At 40.3% G+C, this 27,528-nt stretch overlaps 1 protein-coding gene across 3 annotated transcripts in view; it reads left to right on the top strand.

Moving 5' to 3' along the window:
- Positions 1 to 27,528, top strand: part of EYA4 (EYA transcriptional coactivator and phosphatase 4) — a 272,068-nt gene that overhangs the window by 168,758 nt on the left and 75,782 nt on the right. The window lies entirely within an intron of this gene.

The raw sequence follows: 27,528 nt of genomic DNA, 5'->3' as shown, positions 1-27,528 counted from the left end.
CACAAAGAACTGCTGTCTTGTCAAAGGCCAATTCTTTCCATATATGTTCAGGATTCCCCACCATTTTGAGGTTATCCCCGATTTCTGGTGCTAATCCAGTGCATTATTTTAACTCTCCTATGGATCATACCCTCCTGGCTTTCTTGCCATCTTTTGATTCTTTCTTTTCTGTTGTCTCTTCTGTATTCTCCTTTGATGCCTATCCCTTAAGGAACAGTCCTTTCCAGGATCCTATCATGTTTATCTTCTTTCTGCCTACCATTGTACGGGGAACATGTTCCATACCCAGACGTTGTGGACACTCCATAGTGTGGATGAACCTCAATGTTATCTCCAGCACAGGCCTCTCCCTCACACTTCTGTTAACACTGGATATCTCTCTTTGCATGTCCCTTGGACACCTTAATCCCTCTGTGTCCAAAATTGAACTCACATCCTTCTCCAAAATTTCTTCCTTTTCTATCTCAGTGAATCATGGTGCCTTTCCTGTCACAGAAATCTGGACATCCATCCTTGATGCTTTTCTCATACTTAATCAATCATAATTTATTAGAAAAATCCATCTCCCTGGACTTTTTAGAATCTACTGAGTTTTGAACTCATACCTGTTATCTGTCACTTAAATATCAGAGTCTCTTAATAATTTCCACACATCTGGTTTTCTCCTCTCCAGTCCACTTTCTACGTGTTAGCAAGAATGATTTATACAAAATAACAAATAAATTAGGTAATTTCCTATTTAAACCATAGGTGGCTCCCCACTGCCTGCAGAACTAATCCACTTTTCTTAGCCAGATGGATAGGGCCCTTCAGGGTCTGAAGGCTGCTGACCTCCGCACCACTTCTTCATTCCCAGCTCTTTGTATGTCTGTACTCTCTATGCTCATTGCCGTGTTTGGGCTTTTGCCTGTGTTCCCACTCTGCTTGGATTACCCTCCCTTCCTTCCTTTAGCTCTTATTTAGGTTTTAGTACATAGCTTCTGGTTTTCTCTGCAAAGAACCTTCCTCTGATCTGTTTCCTCCAGGGCTGCTGGAAATCCTTCTCCTATTTTCCCCAATGATTATGTGCCTGCACTGATGGTAGAGAATTTGGAGAACCGTATTGTAATTTTTTAAATCTATTTGTCCGTATGCCTACTAGACTCTGAGCTTCTTGAGGACAGAAACTCTTTGTCCTCCACTCCATCTGTGGATGATGTTAAAAGCATCGTGAGAAGCAACATTGGCGCAGCTAGGCTGTCTCTCCTCCATTCACTGGGTTCTGCCTGTGTTCCTCTGATCGTGGCTTGGAAATTTTCTCTAGAGAACAAGCTGGAGGCCTCACCTGACTTTGTCTTTCATCCTTCTCAGATCGCTATTGTCCGTTGGATGATGTTCAATGTCTTGAGAACCATTGTTTCATATTTCTTGTTTGTTTGTTTGTTTTTAAAGATTTATTTATTTATTTATTTGATACAGAGAGGGAAAGAGAGAGAGATCACAGGTAGGCAGAGAGGCAGGCAGAGGGGGAGGGGGAAGCCGGCTCCCTGCTGAGCAGAGAGCTTAGAGGCTCCATCCCAGGACCCTGAAATCATGACCTGAGCTGAAGGCAGAAGCTTAACCCACTGAGCCACCCAGCACCCCTTTTTTGTTTGTTTTTGAGTTGTTTTAGGTGAAAGGCTTAATGAGCTCCCTGATACCCTGCCTTCATTAAAAGCAAAAGTTACATCATGCGTTTTACCTATTTGAAATGGATGATGAGGAGAATGTGAGTGAGGGACTTACACATCCATAAAATGGGTTTCAGATAGAATCTCAACATAACTTAGAACAAATAGAGCATCATGAATATTGTGTATTACATTAATATATCATAGATAAGCAAAGCTACACATGTATAGGTATATACATGTGTAAGTATTTATACAACTGTATTTTTGCATTAAGAACTTTGGATTTTTGCATTGAGAATCAATACCCCAAATCTGACTACTCTAGCTTCTTGGTTTAAAAAAAAAAAAGTAGTAGAACCACATTCCCTGAGGTGAAATTGTATTTTCTCTCTGGTTTCCTCAACAACTTACATACCATGGGTCACACATGAATGGGAGAGTAGGGTAAATGCCACCTCCATATAGCTTCCAACCTAAATTCACAGAAATGAGTGGAAATTGGGGTGGTTCACAGCCCTCATATGGGCACACAGGTGGGCTTGGTGGCTTGCTTAATACATCCAGCTTGTGTGCAGTGGGGTCCAGTGCACAACAATATGTTGCGGTTATTTGTCTCCTGATCGTTGTTTCCTTCAGGACCCTTGTCTTGACTATCGGTTTTTACAATGATATTTTTGGTGTGTCATTTGAAATTAAATTTAAAATTAAGAATATTTGGGGGACGCCTGGGTGGCTCAGTTGGTTGGACGACTGCCTTCGGCTCAGGTCATGATCCCGGAGTCCCGGGATCGAGTCCCACATCGGGCTCCCAGCTCCATGGGGAGTCTGTTTCGCTCTCTGACTTTCTCCTCACTCATGCTCTCTCTCACTGTCTCTCTCTCAAATAAATAAATAAAATCTTTAAAAAAAAAAAAAAAGAATATTTGGTTGGAAACCCAGGAATCATTTAGATTAAGTGTACTCAGTTTATAGAGGGGAAACGGAAGATCAGAGAGGTTAAGGAACTTGCTCCATAATTGGGTTAAGCTTGAAGCAGAAGCAAGAATAGACCTTAATTTCTTGGCTCATAATTTACTCCCTTTCCACTTCACTGTGCAAACTGTGCAGTACCTACACAGGGGAAGGAAAATCATCTTTTAGGAAGGTAAGTCTATTGGTAAAACAGGAATACATGCTGAAGCAAGAAGGTCTGGATAGGACTGTGGTGATTCAGACGTAAAACAGAGGAGCCCTGGACTAGGCTGGAGTAAGTGGGAACAAGAACTAAAAGGGTGGATATGAGACCTGTTGTCAGGGTAACTCACAGGACTTGTGATGAGTTGGTTAATCTGTAGGCTTTGCATGGGATAGAATATATAGTTTGTGGAATGTTGAATGAGTGAAGGGGTATGTCTTTGTGTGATACTTACATATACATACACATATACACAGCACTCATGCATTTCACAGGTGCATTCTATACTGGACGTTCATAACCAGGCATGTTATTAGTATTTAAAAAACCTCTAAAGTGATTTATTCCTTTAATCCATATAATAGCACCCTAAGTTACTGTCCCCACTATATAGATAGGAATAAGACTCTGGGAGGTTCAAGGTTTGCCTAAAATCACAAATTAGTATGAGGAGCTTAGCTGGGATTTGAGGACATATTTCTTAATTTTAAAATCTGATTCTTTCTACAGGAGTCTTTTTTTAAAAATTTTTAATTTGATTTAATTTTTTTCAATGTTCTAAAATTCATTTTTTATGTACCACACTCAGAGCTCCATGCAATATGTGCCGCCACAGGAGCCTTTTTAATTATCCAAAACATATAGAGAATATTTCTGTTGTTGTTGTTTTTATTGTTTTCCCGTCATAGCTGATTCTTAAACCCAATGTGTCATTCTATCCCTTTATTGTATTCAGTGCACAGTATTCCTGTTCCAAAAATAAATACCCCACCCCTCTTCTCTGATTTTCCAGTTTTGTTTCATCTTTCTGGCTTTCCCCCGTGTTTGACAGCTAACTCTATGTTGCTTGAGGATGTACTTGTGCATTGTGCCATTCATTTTGCTGGTGACCAGGAGCTTTCCCACTTGAGCCTTTCCTCCTTTAACAGTTGGGGGAAAACAGTATGCATTCCGAATCTGAGTACCACCTAGCAAAAACCTGTGAAGTCTGTGCGCTGGTTGACTGCATTCTGGGGTGCGTTCACAATGGCCTGACTCTTTGGGCTGCTGTCTGAACACGTGCTTTCACTTTTCACAGTATGGAGAGAATCGCTGTGGTGGGTCTTTGGATTGCGTTACCTAGATAGCTGACTGTTAGATGTCTCGTGAATTTTTCTCCCTAGATGCTCAACTCTTAGATGTCTTATGAATTTTTCTCCCTAGATGCTTGACTCTCAGATGTCTTGTGAATTTTTCTCCATACAGGCCCAGCACAGTACCTTACAGATACTAGTTGCTCAAGGATACTTGTTGGATGCATATATAATAAAAGTTATTATTGTCATTATTCTGTGGACTTTGTCTATGATATTTAACATACTGAGCTTGCTTCAGCAGCACATATACTGAAATTAGAACGATTCAGAGACCTTTAACATGCACATACATATATGGGATATGTATAAACACACATGCTTACTTTCAGTATATTTGAAACACATAATGGGTAAGACAATACACTGATGAATTGTATGACGTTTGACACATGAACTTAAGGTTTTTCAAAATGAGTACTTTCTGGGGCACCTGGGTGGCTCAATCAGTTAAGCATCTGTCTTCATCTGGCGTCGTGAACCCAGAGTCCTGGGATCGAGACCCAAGACTGGCAGGCTCCCTGCTCAGTGGGGAGTCTGCGTCTCCCTCTCTCTCTGCCCCTCACCCCTCTCGAGTCTTCTTCTCCCTTTGCTTACCCTGCTTATGCTCTCTCTCAAATAAAGAAAATCTTTTAAAAAATGAGGACTTTCTATTTTAAATTAGCTGGAGAAATATTAATACAATGACCAAGATAACTATAAACAGATTAACCAAATAAATATAACCAGGGATCTAAAGATAAATTGTGATTTTATAAAGTTTACAATTTTGACATTTTCAACTTGGAATTTCGAGTACTTCTTTCTTTGTTGTACAAAGATAGAGAAAGGAGCTGAGTGAGAGCAATAATTTCTAAATTGCTGAAGACATACTGCCATGGCATACAGCTCCTTTTGTGGGTATGTGCAAATAGAGTAATTTTCTGCTTTCTCTCTCTTGTCCCTTGGCCACTGTCACACTGTCAGACTGTATGCACTCATGAGAACATGGGATGGCCTTTTCTTCTTGGTATAGAGGGTGGAATTGTGCAATAGTATTTCAATATTCCTTTGTGCTTCCTCCAATTCTTTAATTCCTAATGTGGTTTCAATGAGTGCAAACTTTGACAACCTGACAAATAAGAGAGAAGGGATAGAGTCAGAGAGAAACGCCCAGTAGCATGGTTTCCACTTGCGTAAACTCGTGAATCAGTGTGCCAGCCAGGTCTACACTGTGATAGGGACCAACATTGTTGGTCTTATATCAAAATGGAATAGCTGGTTTGCACACAGATAATCCTCCCATTGTCCATCATTTGTGTTCCATCGAAGTTCCTCCTTTTGGATATAGCCCTTTCCTTTATGAGATGGCAGTGGTCCTGTGTCTTCGGGCTCCTCAGAACACATCTTTGCATCATCATTAGGCCTTCTTGATAGACACCGCTTGGAAACCTCTTCTCGTGTGTGATTGGTAGGGTGTGTCTTCATGATCAAACTATGAATTCTTACAGAAAGTGAATTCTAGTTTACAAAACTTAGTAACCTGTCAACGTGGAAGTAGATTTCAGAGGAAGTAGATTTCAGGTGTGTATTTGTGAATGAATGAGATGATTTTGTCCTGTATAAAAATAATCATGCACATACATCACAAATACTATTTCCTTCCCTGAATTTAAAAAGTAGTGCAGTTCGGTCTAACAGTATACCAGCCATGACAGTCTGAGTGGGTGTGATCTCCTTATGCAGTACAAACACCAGCTTCTTCATCTTGTGTGTACAATGCCTCACATAGTGCCAGGAACACAGTGGGTGTCAAAGACAGACTTTTTTTTTAAGATTTTATTTATTTATATGACAGACAGAGATCATAAGTAGGCAGAGAGACAGGCAGAAAGAAAAGGAGGAAGCAGGCTCCCGCCTGAGCAGAGAGCCCGATGTGGGGCTTGATCCCAGGACCCTAGGATCATGACCCGAGCTGAAGGCAGAGGCTTTAACCCACCGAGCCACTCAGGCGTCCCAAAGACAGACATTTTTTTTTTTTAAGATTTTATTTATTTACTTATTTATTTGACAGAAAGAGAGAGAGAGAGAGCACAAGTAGGGGGAGCTGCAGAGGGAGAGGATGAAGCAGGCTTCCAGCTGAGCAGGGAGCCTGAAGCAGATCTTGATCCCAGGACCCTGGTCTTAGAACCTGAGCTGAAGGCAGACACTTAACTGACTGGTCCATGCAGGCACCCCTGAATGACTGACTGAAATGTCTCATATCTGAAAAATCAGAAGAGATGCTCCATCTGTTGAGTATGTATGTGGGGTAAATGTGGAAAGAGCATTTCTGAGGTCACCCGCCACAGTGAAGGAGCCATGGGCATATACTTAGGCAAATGACTCTTCTCATGAGGGTTCTGGTGACATCTGCAGTTTTAGTCTCTGGAGAATCACTAAAACAACAACAACAACAAAAATAAAAGAAGAAAACCTCATAACTTAGGATGTAGGAATTTCTTATAATTTAAGAAGCATTCTTTTGGGGGAAAGCCATAACTTCATGCATCTTTCATTTTCAGTAATAAAGCCCATTCAACAGCCATAGTGGGAAGAGCCGATAGCGTATTGATAAACATCCCAGCGTCAGGTAAAGACTGCAGAAAGAAGGGGTACTTTACAAGTATGAGGTATCTTTTCTGATTATTAGTTTTGCCATTATTTCAAATAATATCTTGCATTTGCTTACAACTTAGTTTTTTAATTTTATTAAGATTTTTATTTTAATTCCAGCATAGTTAACATACAGTGTTACTAGTTTCAGGTGTGCAATGTAGTGACTCAACCATCCTGTGGATTATTCAGTGCTCGTCATAGTAAGTGTACTCTTTAATCCTCATCACCTATTTCATCCATTCCCCACCCCCCCACACTGGCAACTGTCTGTTTGTGCTCTGTAGTTAAGAGTCTGTTTCTTGGTTTATCTCTCTCTCTCTCTTTAAAGAATCTTTGTTCATTTGTTTTGTTTCTTAAATTCTACATCGGAATGAGATCATATGGTATTTGTCTTTCCCCGCTTAGCATTATTCTCTCCTCTCCTTTGTCTTGTTGCAAATGGCAAGATTTCACTTTTTTTATGGCTGAGTAGTATATTTGTGTGTGTGTGTGTGTGTGTGTGTGTATGTGTTTAGTATTTTTGTATTCTTTGGGGTAAATGCCCAGTAGTGCCATTTCTGGATCAGAGGATAGCTCTATTTTTTGAGGAACCTCCATACTCTTTCCACAGTGGCTGTAACAATTTAAATTCCCACCAACAGGGCACAATAGTTCCTGTCTTCCCATATCTTCTCCAACACTGTTATTTCTTCTGTTTTTGATTCCAGCCATCCTATCACTTGTTACTGCAGCCTGTTCTCCAAGTCAGGTGTCAGGGGCTATCTCATTGTGGTTTTGATTTGCATTTCCCTGATGATGAGTGAAACTGGCCATCTTTTCATGTATCTATTGGCCGTCTGGATGTCTTCTTTGGAGAAATGTTTGTTCATGTCTTCTGCCTACTTTTTAATTGGATTATTTGTTTTTTGTGTGTGTTGAGTTGTATAAGTTCTTTACATATTTTGAATACTAATCCTTTATTAGATATATCATTTGCAAATATCTTCTCCCATTCAGAAGGCTGTCTTTTAGTTTTGTTGACTGTTACCTTTGCTGTGAAGAAGTTTTTATTTTTATGTAGTCCCAGTAGTTTACTTTTGCTTTGATTTCCGTTGCCTCAAAAGACCCATCTAGAAAAATGTTGCCTTGACCAGTGTCAGAAAAATTACTGCCTATTCTCTCTTTTAGGATTTTTATGGTTTCAGGTCTCACAATTAAGTCTTCAATCCATTTTGAGTATGTTTTTGTCAGTTATATAAGAAAGTGGTCCAGTTTCATAGCTATCCAGTTTTCCCAATTCCATTTGCTGAAAAGTGTCTTTTTCTCACTACATATTCTTGCCTCTTTAGTCAAAGATTAACTGACCATATAATCCTAGGTTTGTTTCAGCAACAGAACCCTATTCTGTTCTGTTGACCTACATGTCTATTTTTATGCCAGTACCATACTGTTTTGATGAGTACAGGTTGGTTGTATAATTTAAAACCTGAAGTTGTGATACCTCCAGCTTTGTAGAACTAAGGGTTTTATAAGATTTTATTTATTTATTTGACAGAAAGCTCACAAGTAGTCAGAGAGACAGGCAGAGAGAGAGAGGGAAGCAGGCTCCCTGCCAAGCAGAGAGCCTGATGTGGGGCTCAATCACAGGACCCTGAGATCATGACCTGGTCCGAAGGCAGAAGCTTAACCCACTGAGCCACCCAGGCACCCCCAACTTAGGGTTTTAAAAGCATCTTCCCCAACAGGGGCCCTACTGTTTGTATTCCATCTTCCAAGACAAAGGCTGTTTTCCTGGTTCCATACAATAGAAAATGGAGGTGTTAAGAACCTAAGGAATGGCACTCCTTGGGGAGAGAGTGGTGCGGGACTAGAGTTCCAGCCCGGCAGACGTCCCAGGCCACTTGGACTTTTAAAATAGAACCCCACAAGTAGGGGCTTGACTTTATAATTCACTGAAACAATGGTTTGATTTGTTTTTTTTTTTTTAAAGATTTTATTTGTTTATTTGACAGAGATCACAAGTAGGCAGAGAGGCAGGCGCAAGGATGGGGGAGTAGGCTCCCTGATGAGCAGAGAGCCCAATGCAGCGCTTGACCCCAGGACCCTGGGAGGATTATGACCTGGGCCGCAGGCAGAGACTTAACCCACTGAGCCACCCAGGTGCCCCACCGAAACAATGTTTGAAGGAGGGACGACCTTGATGATATTGAGAACTTCAGCACTTCTGTAAGCATGAGAGAAACGAGCTGGGCCAAGCTGACGGTGTGCCGAGGTGGCTGCACACCAGGAGGCTATTCGTGTGGCAGGACCGCGTGTTGAGTTGTGTGCAAAGGGCTGCCAGGGGTAAGGCTAGTGGAGTTGTGAGCCTGCGAAACCCTACCAGCAGCTCTCTGACTCCCGATGCCCCATTTGATGCAGACTGAGCAGGGCCTGCTGTAGTGTTAGAAGTAGCTGCAAACTTTATACCAAATAGGCTGCTCTGTATGGCCTTTCCTCTGGCTTGCTTTTCTTCTCACCTATCACTTGTTACTGCAGCCTGTCCTCCAAGTCAAGTTTCCCTGTAGAAACCAGATGGAGATGCTTTCGGGGGAAAAAAAAAATAAAATTAAAAAAAATTAAATAAATCCCCCTTCCCTGCTTCTTCCCTCCATTTGGCTCACTGGTAGGTAGACTGGTCCTTCTCTACAGTGAACCCAAGGCTCCATCCAGGGCAGCCCTGCAAGAGGCAGGTCAGAGGGAGCCTCTACTTTTTCCTCTGGGCAGATACACTCAGCAGAAAGATCCACCGCTGTTCCTACCGCACGCTGATGATAATTGCACCTGGAGTCGTATTCCCATATAAATGTCGTTCAAATTAGCCTAGCTCATCTATCCAAGAATTCTTGAAAGAACCCAGGAAGCAGAGCTGCTCAGACTGCCAGCACATTAATCCAAACATGCCAAGGAGTCTAAATAAATCAAGTAACATCTCATTTGGGATAAGGTTTAATATACTGAGCTTGTGGCAAGCCACAATGTTTGGAATTTACTCTGCATGCCTAAAATTTGGTTACAATAGGTTTTATTTAGCATGGGTTCTCAAGAGTGGCCTCCCAGGTCTTCAATTTAATGCCTCTGTATTTAGGCACTATTTCCCTGGGTGTCCCCGAAGCTCTTCCTCACTTTGAGAGGGGACACAGAGAAATGGAACTGCAAAATGCGGAGATTTCTGACATGGGGCAGCACATTGTGGGAAGGGATAGGAACCATGCTTATCATGTGGGAAGGGATAGGAACCATGCTTATCTGTTGTTTTGCTTAAAGCTATATTCGAGCAAGAGCAGCTCGGTTGTAGATGTTTTCCTTCGAGAACATCCACATTATCAAGAGCTGAACCAGGTAAATGATCAGTTTAACCAGGACTCTTTCCTCGTGTTCAGAAATTCATAGATGGGTGTGAATTCAGAAACCTTGTCAGCTGAGATTACTGTTAAAACTGAACAGTTCACTGTTTGCATGATAATGGCATTTTATTTTATTTTTTTAACATCTTTTTTTAAATTTATTTTTTTTAATTTTTTATTTTTTATAAACATATAATATATTTTTATCCCCAGGGGTACAGGTCTGTGAATCGCCAAGTTTACACACTTCACAGCACTCACCATAGCACATACCCTCCCCAATGTCCATAACCCCACCCCCCTTCTCCCAACCCCCCTCCCCTAAGCAGCCGGATATTAGCATTTTAAAGGTATCCTATGTCTCCAAGCTCTTTATTTTGTCTTTATACTTTTTTTTTTTAAAGTAAAGTTTTTGGTACAAATCCTTTTGGTGTGAAAGGGAATAAAACTATTTTTTTTACCCACATGTAAACATCTGTCCCCACCCCCTATCTCTATGAGATTTTAACATCAGTTTACATTCACTTTGGATCTTAAAAATAAACACAAGACGGTGCTGAAGATTCTTGTGTATTCTCTGTCCTTGAGAAAGGACTGTCCTGAATTTAGAAGCTTTCACTATCATGAATGCATTGTATCTCACTACATATTTATAAATTTAGAGACAATATGTTTATGTTGGTCAAGTGGTAAAATCCCTATGAATATAAAACAATACACACAGTTCTGTAGCTTATTTTTTTCCCTAAGCTTGTATTCTTTATCCATATTAATGAATATAGCTCTGCCTCATTTATTGTAAACATTGTGTACTATTCTATAGTATTTATATAATCCAAATTATCTATGCATTGTTTTCTTTTTTTTAAGATTTTATTTTTTTTATTTGACAGAGAGATCACAAGTAGAGCAGCAGAAGGAGGGGGGCGGTGGTGGGCAGGGGGCAGTCTCCCTACAGAGCAGAGAGCAGGATGCCAGGCTTGATCCCAGAACCCTGAGATCATGACCCAAGGCAGAGGCTTAACCCACTGAGCCAGCCAGGCGCCCCTATGCATTCCTTTCTAGATAGACATTTAAGTTGTTTCTAATCGTTTACTCTTACAAATGAACAATGTTATGGGATAATTTTTCTGGAGTCGAAATAGAAAGAGGAATTAGGGGACTTAGTACATAGTGTTGACTGTACCACAGCCACTGACAGCTAAGCACTTCAGCATTTATCTTCTAATACAAACATTAATAACAGAATTTTAGAATATCAGCATACACATCAATGAAAACATTTTGTGACATTCGTGAATATCTTAAACATCTCCATAAAAAATAATAGCTACAAATTATAAAGTTTTAATACCACCCTTCTTGCTCTGCTACTTTCTGGGTGTTTCGTTACCTCTAGTCAGAAAGCCCATAGGATTGAGTTTCCTGCCATGACTGGCCCTATAAAGGCTTCAGTACCTTTCTGCTGTTTTTACTTGATGCCATGAATTTTCCCTGCCTATCTTGTCCACTGTTGGACTGTCCACATTTCAGAGGACAGATGTGTCTTTTTCCCATGGAACTTCTGATCCCTGCTCAGTACAGGGAGGGGGGAAGCGAGAGGGGAATACAGGGCATGGGGTAGGGCGGGGGTTGGGATGGGGAAGAGAAAGTCCCTTTTAAAAGGAAAGGGATTTCAGCAGGTGTTGGGGTGGGTAAAGTGACTGGAGGGTTTGCCCCCAGGCTGACAGGAAGGAGAGCTACCAGGGAGAGGGGAAGGAGAGATGCTGTAGAGAGGAGTGATCTATACTGTGGCATTCTGAAATCTCAGTACTCACACAGAATATACACAACAAACGTGTATTCATACTTCACAATTGTACCGGTTATTAGAATCATGGAAAATTGAAAACTGGTTCTGCAGCCATTAGTCTAAACACAGCTTCAACTTTGCTAGATATTGCAGCATTTCTTTCCAAATTAGCTGTACCAATTTGTATTCCCACCGGAAGTATGAGAATGACCTACTTTACCACATTCTAGCTGACATTTGACCTCATCTGATTTTGTAATTTTGCTAGTCTGATGGGCTTAATACAATATTTCACTGTTGTTTTAAGTTGCAGTTCCCTGATTACTAGGATTAGTTGAGTACCTGGCCAGTGCACTTTCTGTAATTTTTAAAATGAATTTTATTATAAAGGTCATAGGGTTTTATATTTGTGTATAAAATGTAAAAAAAAAAAAAGAAAAGAAAAGAAAACTAAAATTAACCCATAATCCACCACACAAATATACCTATTATTTTATTTTTAAAAAACAGCCTTATTGGGGTGCCTGGGTGGCTTAGTGGGTTAAGCCTCTGCCTTTGGCTCAGGTCCCCCCCCCCCCTGCCTCCCCAACCCCGCATTGTGCTCTCTGCTCAGCAGGGAGCTTGCTTCCCCCTCTCTCTCTGCCTCCCTCTCTGCCTACTTGCGATCTCTCTCTGTCAATAAATAAATAAAATCTTTAAAAAACAAAACAAAAACAGCTTTACTGAGGTACATTTAACAGGTACATGTAAGGCGTTCAGCTTGATGTTTTCACATACACACATGCCAGTGAATTCATCACCACAGCCAAGATCATTAATGTACTCATCATCCCAAAAGTCTAGTCCTGCCTCTTCATTTATTTTTTCTCCTATCCTCCTTCTCCCTTACCTCCCATCTCCTGGCAACCACAGATGTCCTTTCATAATATTTTCAGATTCCTCCATGTCGTGAGCATCTGTCCCTGGGTCAGGTCGTTCCTTTGTATTACTGAGCAGTATTCTCCTGGGGGCTGATACCACAGCTTGTCCATCCGTTCACCTCTTAGTGGATATTTGTGTTGTTTCCAGTTATTAAATTGATTAGCCATTTTATATTTTGTGAAGTTTTAAATATATATGTATATATTTAATATATTTAATGTATATTTAAAATATAATATAAATATATATATATTTAAAACTCTACTATGTATATGTATGTATGTATACATATATATACACCCATATATTTTCTCATAAGCTAAACATTAAACACGAAATAATACCTGTGATTAATCAGAGTCTGGGACAGTGTCTGGCATGCATGGTATTCAGTAATCATGTGGTAAAAGAAGTAGATATCTTTAGGCAAATCTAAATGCTAATTGGGAAAACAAAGCAAGCAAACTTCAGAAGTGAGAGTGCATGGAGTAATTGAACTAAACGGAAACCCATCATATGCCTCTTTTACCCAAATGCCAGGAGGTCCTGCCCTGCTACTGAGAAGTCTTTCCTTTCCCTCAAAGCCTTCCATCACTCCTTCTTTGTTGCACACAGTCTCTTCCTTTTGTTCCAATTTTGTTCCATCCCTTTCCCAGCCTCTGAGTTCAAAACCTTCGTTACCTCTGTGTCCCTCTCTTCGTGGCTGATTCGTGTCCAGGTTCTAGGAATTTAGCTTCCCACTCAGGTTTCCTTCTTTTGTTTGCCACTTGATAATCAGACCTTTTTTTTTTTCCAAGATTTTATTTATTTGACAGACAGAGATCACAAGTAGGCAGAGATGCAGGCAGAGAGAGACAGAGAAGCAGGCTCCCTGCTGAGCAGAGAGCCTTTTGCGGGGGCTCGATCCCAGGACTCTGAGCTGAAGTCAGAGGCTTTAACCCACTGAGCCACCCAGGTGCCTGATAATCAGACCTTTAAATAACCATCAGTGCATTGTCCTATCCTGCTCTTTTGTGTAGTGTCTACCCATCTCCCACCTCAGCACGCCTGCAGGCTCCCCTCTTGTCTCCTGGACTTGTTTTTGCCTCCCAGAGTCAGCCTCCACGCGGTCCTCACGTCTCTCTAATGTGTTATTTTGTCCATGCTGCCTTGTTGCCTCCCACCCCCAAGCTGCTCTTCTCCGTCTGCAGACTGCACTTCAGTCCTCAACAGTAACCTCAGGGAGCTCTGTGCTTTTTGCCACCCGCCCCCTGATCGCGGTGATGCAGAAACATTTTACTGCCTTTTGCAGCACACACTATGCCTTTTCCCTGCACACGCTATGCCTTTTCCCACCTCCATACCTTTGAGTCAGCTTATCCTCCCACCTTCCGGAATCCCTCACTAACTTTGAATAACCTCAGAACTCCGTTTTGACGCCTTCTTTTATCTCTACATACACGTGCATGTGCCTTCCCACAAAGCCCAGGAAGTGAATCCTGTCTCATCCAGACTGCCCGTGTCCACAGGACTGCCCTGAACTGTTCTGTTGCTCTATCTCCCTTCCTAGACTGTGACCGTCGTCATAGAGTGTGGAGACTGTGGCATTTTTACCACCGTTGAATCTTCTAACTGGTACGATGGCGGATGTCTAGTAGATGCTCAATAAATATGTGGGATGCTAGATCCATGTGAGTGACTCACATTGTGGTGCTTAATACATACGAATAGATGAATGTCGGATTTACATGTCTGATTAAGTTGTAATTTCCCAGCCAAAATATTCTTAAGGTCTTTTACCTCATTTTCAATCCTGTTTTCACCAGTTCAGTCAAAAATTGTTTAAATTCCTACCTGAATTGTTGCGTTAGTTTCCATCCTGTGTCAGTTTAAGTTCTACCTCTTGTCTGTACCTCACTCATGCATGTGAACCAGACTCATCTCTTGCAGTGACTGCCCCGGTCACAGCACTCTCTGGTCAGAAGCCTGTGCCTGACCTTCCTCAGCCTTAGCGAATCCAGTAATCTAACTCCTCTTTATTCTCCAACATTCATTCCCCATTTTATTTAGCCTATTTTCCCCACTTCCCTGTGCCAGCTTGTGCTCTAGAGTTCAACTCTATCTTCTGGCCAGAATACCCTGTCCCCATCCTCCATCGGTCAGAATTCTGCTAATAATCTGTCCTACTGAAGTTGAACCTTTGTGACCAAGCCACATCTCCTATGGACTTTCTAGGTATTTCTGCTGTATAGCCCACTGACACTCTCACTGGATGATAGAGAGTCTAATAAATAGATGAAATAACCCATTGCAAAGATTTCCAAGTGAATAGCAATTGCTACATAAGGGAGTGTTTACTCTTCTCCCCTACCCCACTCCAGAATGGGAGCTCCACAAAAGTCAAGTTTGTTCATAAAGGAAAACAGAGGGCCTAGGCACCCAAGTATTTGTCAAATAAATAAAGGAAGGTATGAAATTGTGTGCCAAATGGTGGAATTTAAATAATCTTTCTTCAGAAAAAAAAAAAAAAAACTTTGAAGAAAATATGAACAAATTTGAGTGATTTCTGAATTTTAAAGAATGTGATACTTTAGAACTAATTTCTTGAGTGAAATCACAAATCAGCAAATCACCATATTCATTTATATAAAATGTAGTATTGAAATTCTGAATTTTAAGGCAGTTTCTAAAAAGTACTAATTTCTGTACACTAGAGTGTCAATTAGTCAATCATATTTTCTAGAATTTTTATGCCTCAATACAAGTTGAAATTAACTCAGGATAATTCTAGTTCAGATCTGGATAGATGGAGCATAAAAATGGTATGAAAATAGTCCACTGGAATAAAAATAGATGCTGGTTCTTGATTCAGAGAGTAGTGTGAGGACACCTAGGTTTTGCCATGGCTAAGGTCATTTACTGATTTGTTCCTGAATTGTATGTGATTTTTTAAAATAAGAAAAGCAGGGGTGCCTGGGTGGCTCAGCCGCTGAGCATCTGCCTTCGGCTCAGGTCATGATCCCAGGGTCCTGGGATCCAGCCCTGCATCAGGCTACCTGCTCAGTGAGGTGCCTATTTCTCTGTCTCCCACTCCCTCTGATTGTGTTCCCTCTCTCTCTCTGTCAAATAAATAAATAAAAAGAACTTTAAAATAAGAAAAGCATAACTCACTCTTTCAAACTCCTTAACCCAAAATCTAACATATAGTAGACATTTTTTAAATATTTGAATTCAAGCCACTGGAGATTTTGTTTTATTTTGTTTTTGCCAGTGGGAAGGGTATTTAAGAAGGGAACTGACATAGTTATAGTTGTATTTTGTATTTGAAAAAAATAATCTGTTGATTGTCTGGAGGATGATTTGGAGAAACAAAAAAATAGAACAGAAAAACCGGGCAGCTGTTTGTTCATTCACTAATGAAGGAATGGTCATAGAACTCCTACTACTTGGTATGCACCAAAGAATGAGTGAAATGCCAAGATTCTGTGTGATAAGTATAGCCTATAGAAAAAGTTTAGATGAAGAATTATGAAAACCTAACTTAAGAAGTGCTTAGGATAAAAAGGAGTAAATATCTTTGTATCTATTTAGACAGAAACCCTGAGGGTGTTTGGTGAACTCTATAAAGACCGAAGGCTCGAGTCTCTCACCTTGGGTTTCTGACTTGAAGGACTAGTCTAATAGTATAGTTTGAGGTAAGAATTTAAGTAGGTGTAAAGGAAATGATGAGTTGAGCTGTGGTCATATTCTATTAGGAAAGTCTGTGTAAATCCCTGTGGAGAAAAGAGTTTAAAATTGAAAAGAAGATCTGGTGCTTAGAAGGGATATGTGGGCTGAGGCTGGATGGATTTTGAATTAATCAACAACAACAAAAAGTTGTTGAAGACACAAATACATGTGAAAATTCCCAGAAGGGGCTTTGCCTGAGTGCGATGAGATATGGGCTGAGGCTGGACGATTATGGACATCAAAAGGTTAAGAGGACACAAAAATGACCCACAAAGAAGACTGGAAACTCATGGCCAGAACTGACGTCAAGAAACCAGGAAAGGATAGTTGTCTCAGTGAAAATGGTTTCAAGTGCAGGTAATAGAGAAGCTGACTCACCTAGCTCGAAACAATAAGGTAATTTATTGGATCACATAACTAGAATTCCAAAGGTAAAACAGCCTTGGGCGCAGTTGATCCAGGCACTCAATAATTTCATCAAGAAACCAGTTTCTTTTGTCTTCTTTCACTCCACCATCCAGTCTTGGATTTGCTCTGTCTGTTTCTCCTCTGGTGATAGAATGACGGGTTGTAGACATCAGGGCTACGTGTCCCTCATTCACACCCAGCTGAAGAAGCAGTTTGCATCTGGAAGCTCTCCTAAAAGAGTGAAGAGGAGCTTCCCGCAAGTCTCCAGCAAACGTGCTCCGTGTATCCCCTGGGCACTGTTAAAATCAAAAACAAATGGAGACCCGCCTTGAAAGTTCCCCGAGCAGACAAAACCAGTTTATTCATACAACAAAGCTTAATTTAGCTTATTCTGCAAGGCTAACTTGACCTGGGTCATTTCTTGATTATGCCTCTGGAAATCATAAGCAACACTTGAACCGTTTCCCAAGGTTGAAATGAGGTGACTGCCGATCAATTCCCGACCATTGAAGAGAATTCTAATATTGTCACCAATCACTGTGAAGAACACACAGTCGCTGCTTTCTCACTAGATACGCTTCTTTGTAACAATACACCCCTCAGCCTTACTTCAGGTATTGGTTTGGGTGCTCCCAGTTTGCAGACTGTCTTTCTTGTGCGTCTTAGTTTACTACTTCAGTGATTCATTGGCTTTTACTTTGGCTCCTTCTGAACTCTTGACAGCACAAATATGGTTACCTGACTTTGGATTCCTAAAACAGCCATTAACTTGGGAAAAGAATTAGACTGCCATCTCCTGGAGCTGAGTGTGGTTTTAGCTTTCTCCAAGGCACTACTCTTTGTTGGTGAGGAATGGATACCAGAACACAAATGGAGAATTTTTTTTTAGGTAAAAGGAAATGGCAAATGGAGAAGCCATAACCAGGCAACAGGACCACGCTGCAAGTATGAAGGAAGCCTAGGAGGAAGAAAGTTTGAGGAGAAGTTTTGAACATCATGAAAAGCCAAGAAGGATCAAAGTGAGAGTTGATGAAAAAAAAACCCACAAAAGCCCGTTGGATTAGTAATTAGGAGGTGACACTAATGACTACATAGACTATGGATACTGGTTGAAGTAGACAGAGGGCCATTGAGGTGAGGAGGGGATAGGAAGCACTGAGGCTAGTGTGAAGACTCTGGATTTTGCAAGGAAGAGTAAGGATAAGAAAGCAACCCGAATCATCAATTAAATCTGATAAAGTCTAGTCCATGGCTCCTGATGAGGTTCTGATGCTCTCTTCCAGTGCCAGTTGCATGAATTTTGTTAATTTGTCAAGTCCTAGAGCTCTCATCACTTTAGAGAGAGAAAAAGAAAGCTCTTTTGTTTTTTGAATCCCAGAGTTGGTGAATTTCAGAAATGATTTAAAGAAAGAGTGTTATTTCTATTTTGTGGAAATGCTTATGTTTAGGAGAGATTATAAACGTTATACTGCAATGAGGCATCAAAAGGTTTTATTTGGAGTCTAAAAATGGAATATTTTTACTTTTTACCTCCATGCTTGGTGCTGTGGTCTCAATGTTGGTGTCCCCCTAAAATGCACATGTTGAAATCCTAATGCCCAAAGATTAAAGTCTTAGGGTGCAGTGCCTTTGAGAGGTGCTTAAGTCATGAGGGGAGAGTCCTTATGAATGGGGTTAGTGTCCTTAAAAAAGAGGCTCCCGAGAGATCTCTGGCCCTTCTACCATGAAAGGGCACAGTGGAAAACTGTTAGCTATGAGCCAAGAAGAGAGTCTTCACCAGGGAACTCAAGCCTGCTGGCATCTTGATCTTGGACTTCCCAGCCTCCAAAACTGTGAGCAATAAATTTCTGTTGTTTATCAGCAACCCAGCCTGTAGTATTTTGTTATAGCAGCCTGAACATACCAAGACACTTGGTTTTAAGCTAAAATTTGTATTTTGCAAAGAATGCAAGAAAATGTTTAATGTCTGGGAAAATTCTATTCTTTATTAAAATTATAGAAAGTAATGCCTCTTGCATGCTATGTACTCATTAAGTAATTACTAATTATCTATACTTCAAATTTAAGGACAAAAATTGGGAGATTCTGTCAAACTATCAAATTCTTTATACTTGAAGCATATTTTTAAATTATTAGATACATGATTTTCAAAAACCAGTAAAACGATGCCACAGAAAACGAATAATATTGAGCAGTACAATAAAACCTAAGTAACTAGGATTAACTAGGTCACTCAGGTGAAATTAGTGAGTGATTTAGTCACACATTCACATGCAGTGATTAACTGAACCATCCCTATGTACCTTATACATTTCTCATGCTGTAGATACAGCAATGAACAAAATCTCTCTGCTCTCATGGAGCATACACTGCAAATGGAGAGAGAATTAACAGACAGAAGCATCTGGGAGGCTCAGTTTGTTAAGCATCTGCCTTCGGCTCAGGTTATGATCCCCCAGTCCTGGGATGGAGCCCTGAGTCGGGCTGCCTGCTCAGCGGGCAGCCTGCTTCTTCCTCTGCCCTTCATCCTGCTCCTATTCTCACTTTCTCTCTCTCAAATAAGTAAATAAAATCTTAAAAAAAAAAAAAACCCAAACAGATAAATTAATATATTCTGTGTCAGGGGAGGTAATTGCCTTGAAGTAGAATAAAGCAACATTCACAGGGTAGTAGGCAACATTGGGTGCGGTGGCGTTGCTGTTTTCTAAGGAGAACAGGAAATCCTCTCTGAACAGGAAAAGTTCGAGCAGAGAAACAGGACAAGGAGGATGGCTGGGGGAGCTCTATTCTAGGTAAAGGAAATATCCAGTGCTGAGGCCCTGCTCTGTGAGACCTGTTGGGCATGTTTGAAGGTCAGCGGTCAGGGTTGGGTAGATGGGCCAGAGGAGCTTCGTGAGTGAGGGGAATCATTGGGAGCCAAGGTCAGAGAGATGGGGAATTGGAGTATCTGTCATGTGAGGAAGGAGGCCTTAGGGCCAGGTGAGGAATTTGTGAACACTCTAAGAGGGATGAAGTATATGGGACACCTGGGTGGCTCCGTCCGTGGATCATCTGATTGTTGATTTTGGCTCTGGTCATGATCTTGGGGTGGTGAGATCGAGCCCTGGGACTGGGCTCTGCACTCAGTAGGTAATCTACTTGAGATTCTTTCTCTCTCCCCCTCCTTCTGCCCCATCACCTGCTCTTTCTCTCACATGAGTAAATTTTTAAAATGTTAAAAAAAAAAAAATGAAGGGTGGGGTGGTAATTAGAAGGTTTTAAAAAGTTTGAGGTGGTTATTGCAAAGCCCTAACTGCCATGGGGAAATCAAGCTATTCTGGGGCAAGTATGAAACTGAGAGAGTTAAAAACAAAGGTAACTTTTTTTTTTTTCTTTTTTAATACATAATAAAAATAAACTGATGCACCTTGGAAATTTATGCAAGTAATAGAACTGACAGATCTACTCTTACAAATAGGCAAGATCAATTTGTAGGGGCGCCTGGGTGGCTCAGTGAGTTAAAGCCTCTGCCTTCGGCTCAGGACAGGATCTGAGGGTCCTGGGATCAAGCCCTGCATCAGCTCTCTGCTCAGCAGGGAGCCTGCTTCCCCCTCTCCATCTGCCTGCCTCCCTGCCTACTTGTGATCTCTCTCTCTCCATCAAATAAATAAAATAAATAAATAAAATCTTTTTTTTTAAAGATCAATTTGTAATTATGAGCACAATAAGTACTCATATAGAAACAACCAAGTAGACCCTCGTTAACCCTTTGTTAGAAACAACCTGGTAAATCGTAATTAACCCTTCTTCATGTATTTGTTTGTATTTGGTAAACCTTGCTTCATAGCAAGTAGAATAGGAGGCACACCCTCCCCCCATCGCTGACAGATTGCAACAGATTACTGAGGTGAGTGTCCTAGAAATTAATGGCATTATGACACTTTTATTATAAAGAAATAATTACATTATAGTGTATTTTTGTCAAACTTTTAGGAACTGGGCAAGTGCTTCAAATTTAGAACATTGTGTGCTCCCCTTAAATGTGAATGGTTGGAACACATCTAAGTTTATGCAATATTTAAAAACCTTTTTGGCAGTGAGATTCAGGGGATAGTGATCTCAAAGCCTCTCTCATCCTACATTTTATAGGCTAAACAGCAACTTATTTCTGAACTTGGAGGCAGCCATCCATTTTTTTCCAGGCAGACATTACAGAAAGATTTTACCTTGGAAAATGAGACAAGAGTCAAGATGGCACATGAGCTCAACAAAATATTCAATATGCTTGATACATTCTGCCAAGATTTTTGTCAAGCACATTATTCCCCACCCCCAGCATTTGCAAAGGACCCAACATTTCCTGAGGGACCTTAATAGAGGAGACATTGAATTCCCTGCTGTCAGTGTTGCCTTCCACCTGGGAAAAAGACAGCCCTGTAATTGAAACCTAGCATATGCATTGTCATCTCTCCTGCCTGCCCCTCTGGTGCTTTACAAATTAAAAGATCTCTAAGGCTCAGCCTGCTTTCCAGCTGCCAGCCCTTGGTAGACATGAGGGAGCCAGAAGGGACCAGGTGGAACAGTTTTGAGTTGCACTAAACACACAGCGCAAGGAGGTTGGCCGTAACTTCCCAATGAATATTTATACCAGCCCCATTTCTCATCTTGCTCTTTGGCATGGGTCAGCGTGCTGAGCTCCTGCTGATTTCAAGGGCCCTGCATTGTTTTTGGACCTGCTCCGTGAAGTATTATGTCAGATGAGAAATGGGCCCCGGTTCCTATCACTAAGATGGCTGGTTGACTTTTTTTTTTTTTTTTTTTAATGGAGACTATCATGTTATAGTGTCATAAGGATGGGGCAGTGAGGGAGTTCCCTGACGTCTCCTGGCATTCCTGTTCCTTGAATCAGACACTCAACTACTGTTTACTACGAAGTGGCACTTTAATTGCTTCTCTTCAGGGCCACACAGTCCTCTGATTTGCGTATTGCCGTATTTTCTTCTTTTTCTTGGGGGTTTTATTTTTGTTTGCAAAGGTCAGGCACTTATCACAGGGCTCCCTCATCATCTTTCACATTCTGATCCTTCGTGGCAGGTGCTAACTTCCTTGCATTCAAAGTGAATGGGTTGAGTAACCTCATAAAGATACAGAATGTCTTGGCGTAAAAAGCAAGAGAGTACGGAATGCCTGTCTATTTCGGGGTTATTTAGAGAGTCCTATAAACCTGAGAAGATATTCAGAAAACTGTCTACACATACACCCAGTAACTTTTCCTAGGTAGTAGATCATAGACTTATATTCATGTTCCTGATTCCCAGTCCATATTTTTATCTAATACAATGCATACCTTATGTGTATTTTATCATCACATTGCCTACGAGAAATCATTTTTCATTGTTTCTTCCTAGGACATAAACTATAGACAGTAAAATTCTTGTGAATTGTTGACTCTAAAATTACATTCTTAAGTAATTAACTGTAAATAATTAGTAAGAGCTGTGGTCACAGGTATCTAGTAGGACTTCTCTAAGCAGAAGGCAGGCGGGATAACCTCAGTCTTTTGTGACAGCAGTACCAGAAAAGAGGAATAAAGAAATGCGTTATACAAAGTATGTATGGAATTCAACAAGGGGTGTGTCAGAGGCTCTTGATATATTTATGAAGGTGAGGCAATGATAGAAAAATACAGACAGAAGGTGAGGACTACCAGTAGCTCAATAATTATTCCCGAGGACCTCATATAAATCTGGAGTTCCACCTCTAGTGTCCTCTTCAAGATCTGTTTGACATTGGCCCTTTAACATTTTTACTGTGATTCGGTATTGAAGGCATGCTAAGAAAGTTTACTGGTGTCCTAGCACAACTGAAAAGTAGGTTGAGTGGCAGAATCAGAATGTAATGGGACAAGCTGAAACAATGGACTTGCTCCAACAAGATGGCATTTAGGAGGAACACACGAAAAGCTTTTTACTTGGGTTCCAAATGCCAACTGCATGTGTAGTGATTGAGCGAAAACAGGACTGTAAATCCTGACATGGGACAAAGGCTTAAGGGTTTTGTTTGTTGGTTTCAGCATGTATTAGTACTTTGAAGTGTGGTAGCAAAACTCATGTACTCTTAGGCTAGGGTGATGGTCCATGATGAGTTGCACTGCCTCTGCTGTATTTTGTGCCTGTAAAGGCTCTAGGGTAGCCCTCTTTGGAGTTTGAAGAGCAGTTATGGAGAAGAAGGTTTCAGCTTGACCCATGTCAATGGGTTCAATTTCTTCTAAGACCAAAATTCCATGGAAACCATGTATGGAAAACTTTCTAATAGTAATAGTAAGAGTGATCTGAAAATGAACTGAGCTGCCTCTTAAGAAAATAATTTTCATGTCAACGCAAGTTTTCAAACAGACAAATCAGGCATTTATTGACAGTGTCATGAAATTGATTGTAGTAATAGCTAACATTTATTAAGATCTCCTGTTTGCCAGATTCCATGCAGTGTGTGTGTGTGTGTGTGTGTGTGTGTGTGTGTATGTGTGCGCGTGTGCACATGCATGTGTATGATCTTATTTAATTTACACAGTAGCCTTCCAATGGATATTATTATCTTCATTTTTGAGCCTGAGGTCCCGTGACTGGTAAATGGGTAAGACAGGGTTTAAAACCCAGGTCTGAATCTACTGTGTAGGCTTTTAACACTGCATTCACAGCCTCGAGCATAAAATGATATTTTTCCATCTGAGGACATTGAATGTCCTTTGGACCCTGAAATTCCATGATTTTAGTAGGGGACCATCTTTTTTTTCCAGGGGGGGGCATCTTTATTTTATACATTCATTCATCCAGTCTTTCTCAGAAAAAGGAGTTGATGTGTTTCTGGGTATAATTGATGGCATTAGCTGTTTTGATTGTGGTCTTCGGCTTTACTGCTTACTGGAGGGAAATAATTTCCTGCTTCATTAACCATGGTTTGTAACTGATCTAACAGAAATTTGAGTCCTGTACCATTCAAATAATGCTTGGGAATTTTTTTTTCTTTGTTTACAGATTAAGTTGGGGGGGTGGGGCTTTGAAAATTGGCATTTAAAGATATGCTTCTGTTTTTTGAAAAATACTTACTCGAACTTCTTTGGTGGGGGAACCATGTTTTATCTGGATAATTTGTTATGATCATAGTGAAGAAGGGGCCAGAGTTGCAGATCTCAAGTGTAGAGCTACAAGCCCTGGAAAGGGAAGACTGTGGAAGTGTCCAGAGAACCGTGTGTTCATGGCTTTATTTGCTGTTACTCCAGGGCCTGAGGTCACCCTGGCAGACAGGTCACTTGTACTGCAAGCATTCATGCTGGCCCCAGGGACAGGCATGAGGTCACTGGCAAAGTGCAAGAACAGCTCCCATTATGCATGGCCCATTTTCTTGATACTGGTTGCTAGGGGTCTTCTTCCTCCTCCATTTCCACTTCTTTCTGGTGGAACCTGGTTCTGACCATGTCTGGTAAAATGGGTGAAGGAGGGTCTCCTTTTTAAGACCGTCTGTTCAGGGATATAATGGATCTAGAACCACTGGAGTGATCCGTACCTCCCAGCCTTACACCCAGAGGAGAAACTGGCTTAGATTTACAGCTATGACAGTGATTTCTTGGATTCTAAACTGAAATGTTTAAGATGGCCTGTCATTGTTACCTGCTGGCTTTTTCCAGACCGTGGGAACTGGTACTCCATAGTGATATGCCATGACTTTCCTCTGATCTAGGTTGACCAAGTTGCTTTATTTTCTTTTTTCTTCCACAGTGGCTTTCTGTACACAGGCAGATATCCTTCTCTTCACCCCCAACATATGCATGTACACACACACACAAAACCTTCTACTCATTTGGGAGATCTAACACTGCACATACAGATGTGAAAACTTGCACACACACTCACATCAGAGAACTGATCCCTGTTACGCTTCACCTGTCCTCTTGCTCTCCGCTAGCCTGCAAGCTCGCTGAAGATACCATGTGTATTCCTAGAACTATCTCCAGAACATAATAGATGTTCAAGCAGTGTCTTCTGAACTAGACTACACTTGATTACCTCAGATCCCTTCATCTGCATTTTTCCTGTTCCTATTTATTGTTAATTCATTAGCACTTACCAAGTAGCCTGCACAATTGTAAGTGTAATGACTAAAAACAATGAATAATGAACATAATCCCTGTCCTAACAGAGCTGAGACTCATTATTGAAGTGGAGGCTAATGTTGTTATTCCTACTTTGCAGGCAAGGGGAATTAAGACTTGTATTAGGAAAGGGAGTGATATGCAAAGCAAAACCTAAACTCTTTCCTTAAACTCTTTCTGGAGGCTAAAATGAAGATTGACTCTGACAGCGAGAGACATAGAGCCATATGCACATACTGTCCACTTTCTGCAAAGAGAAGAAGCTGCTGTGAGAGTGAATGTCCTGGAAAGTATTGGATGCTTTTGCATTTTTGGGTCATGAAGGATTGATGGAATCTCAAACAGTATGTGCAAAAGCTGTGACCCATTACCAGGATCCGTGCAGAAGGAATTATGCTTTCTGAGTTAGAGTAGACTTTGAAATACACAGATACAAACTTTGCTCTTGGGTTTCAAGAGGATTTTTTTTAGTCAGTTAGAAATAAACTCCCATCTATGCTACAGAAGATTTCCAGAAAAGAACCAAGAAACTAGTTGCATGTGGCCTGCAATTCTTAATTTTTAAGTGAGTTTTTGTGCTTATGGGTGAGTTCATTTTTTATATTTCCCCAACTAATGCTAGTATTCATGTGGTCTTTTGACATAAGGACCATTAAAAGGGGGTTGAAATGGGATTCTTGGGTAGAAAAGGGGGTCACCTTTACGTATAGTAATAACTAGTATAGATTTGGCAGAGTAGATGCTTATACTGACTTTAGGAATTTTTTGAATACTATACAAAATGTTTTATTGCAGGATTCTGCGTTCCTGATTGTGTTTTCACAGTGTGACAGAATTAAAGTCACTTTAAAAAATGGGAAACATACAATGTGCGACAGAAAGAACCTGGACTCTGCCCTCAGAAAGACATGAGTTCAAATTCTGCTGCTGCTTCTTTCTACCCCTGTGGTCTTGGGCATGCTATATATCCTCTGTAAGCCTCAGTCACTTCACCTATAAACTATAAAAAGTAATATGCATATAAGTGTGTTACTGAATATATGAATTATATTCAGTAACATATTCATAGAATCTGTATGAAGTACCAGGTATAGAATGTGTCAGACTATGTGTTTGCAGTGAAAACTGGTACCATTAATCATTTTCTGCTGTTGAATTCTATGGTAAATTTTGTATCTCATATATTCTTTCTTGTATAAAGTAGACTTAAAAAAAATCTGAAGTTTCAGAATTCAATTAATTACAGAACATGCAGAAGGAATTACAGGAATATTCTTGCTGAATACTTTGTGGTAGTAATGCGTGTCTATTCTCAAAAGGCTCTTTTAAAATTTTAAGAAAGATCAGCCCACTGAAGTGAATTTAAGCAAAGGGGACTTACTGTAAAGATTCAGATCATTACATTTTGGTTTCCTGGAAATTGGAATGTAAAATACCAAGGCTGTTTTTGTTTTGTTTTGCATGAGGAACATGGATTCACTTCTTTCTTCAGCGTATGCTCCATGTTTTCATTCCTGACTAATTTTCCTTGCTTCTTCATCTTGTATGTGGTTTAAACTGACTGAGCCCATATACTACCTTGCAGCTTTAGTGGTATTACTACTAAATGCTTCCTCCAGAATTCCTTTGAAATCATCAAAATCCAGTTAATAGTTTCTGAGAAAAGTTGCCATATTCTGAGTTCACACTGATTTCTGTCTGTTTCATTCAGTGAACATCTAAGGTACTTTAATTTTCTTTGCCCAAGATCTGCCTTCTCATTTGGATCCTAAACTCCTGGACAGTAGGGGCATGTTTTCTTCACTCAGGAATCCTAGCAATTGTGACAGTACTTTGCATGTAATAAGCAATCATTATTCTTTGATCGATTACATTAAAAATATTTTGGGCAGGTCCAGTGGGAGATAATAAAGTTATGAGCATTCATTACTTACTATAATTCAGCTTGTTACCAAGAGTGTGCTACAGATAATCGTTTGTTTGTTTTTTTGTTTTGTTTTGTTTTACGGGGGGGGGGGGATACTACTATGTCCCTCTTTTTTATTCTGGTTGCTATAAAGTTTTTCTACTTTTTGCTATTTTTGGAATTTGGCTAAAATGTGCCTAGGTATGGTTTTCTTTTCCCTTTTCTCATTTGTTGTTCATTGTATTTCAAGGATCTGTGTGTTGGTGTTTCATCACATTTGGAAAAATATGTGCTATTACTTATTTCAATAGTATTGTCTTACTCTTTTGCTTCCTGATAATATTACACAAGTTACTTATACTCAATTTAATTTCCCCACCTCCTGTTTTTGTCTTGCTCTTCCAGTTTGAGTAGTTTCTAATGGCCCAGCTTCAGACTTACTGATTCTGTCTTTTGCAGTGTTTAATCTGCTGCTAAATCCATACAAAGAACATTTTTATTTAATATATTGTAATTTTTGTTCTAGAATTTTCATTTTTTGAGTTTCTGTTTCTTTTCTATATGTAATACATATAAATAATATATATGTATCATATACATATGTGTATTATATGTATGTATATGTATATATTACATACATTTATGTATATAATATGTACACATGTATATATAAATATATATGACACATATGTATGTATATATGTGAC

This window comes from Mustela lutreola, chromosome 6, assembly GCF_030435805.1.
Source record: "Mustela lutreola isolate mMusLut2 chromosome 6, mMusLut2.pri, whole genome shotgun sequence".
Classification (NCBI taxonomy): domain Eukaryota; kingdom Metazoa; phylum Chordata; class Mammalia; order Carnivora; family Mustelidae; genus Mustela; species Mustela lutreola.
This window is presented reverse-complemented; position numbering and strand designations above follow the sequence as displayed.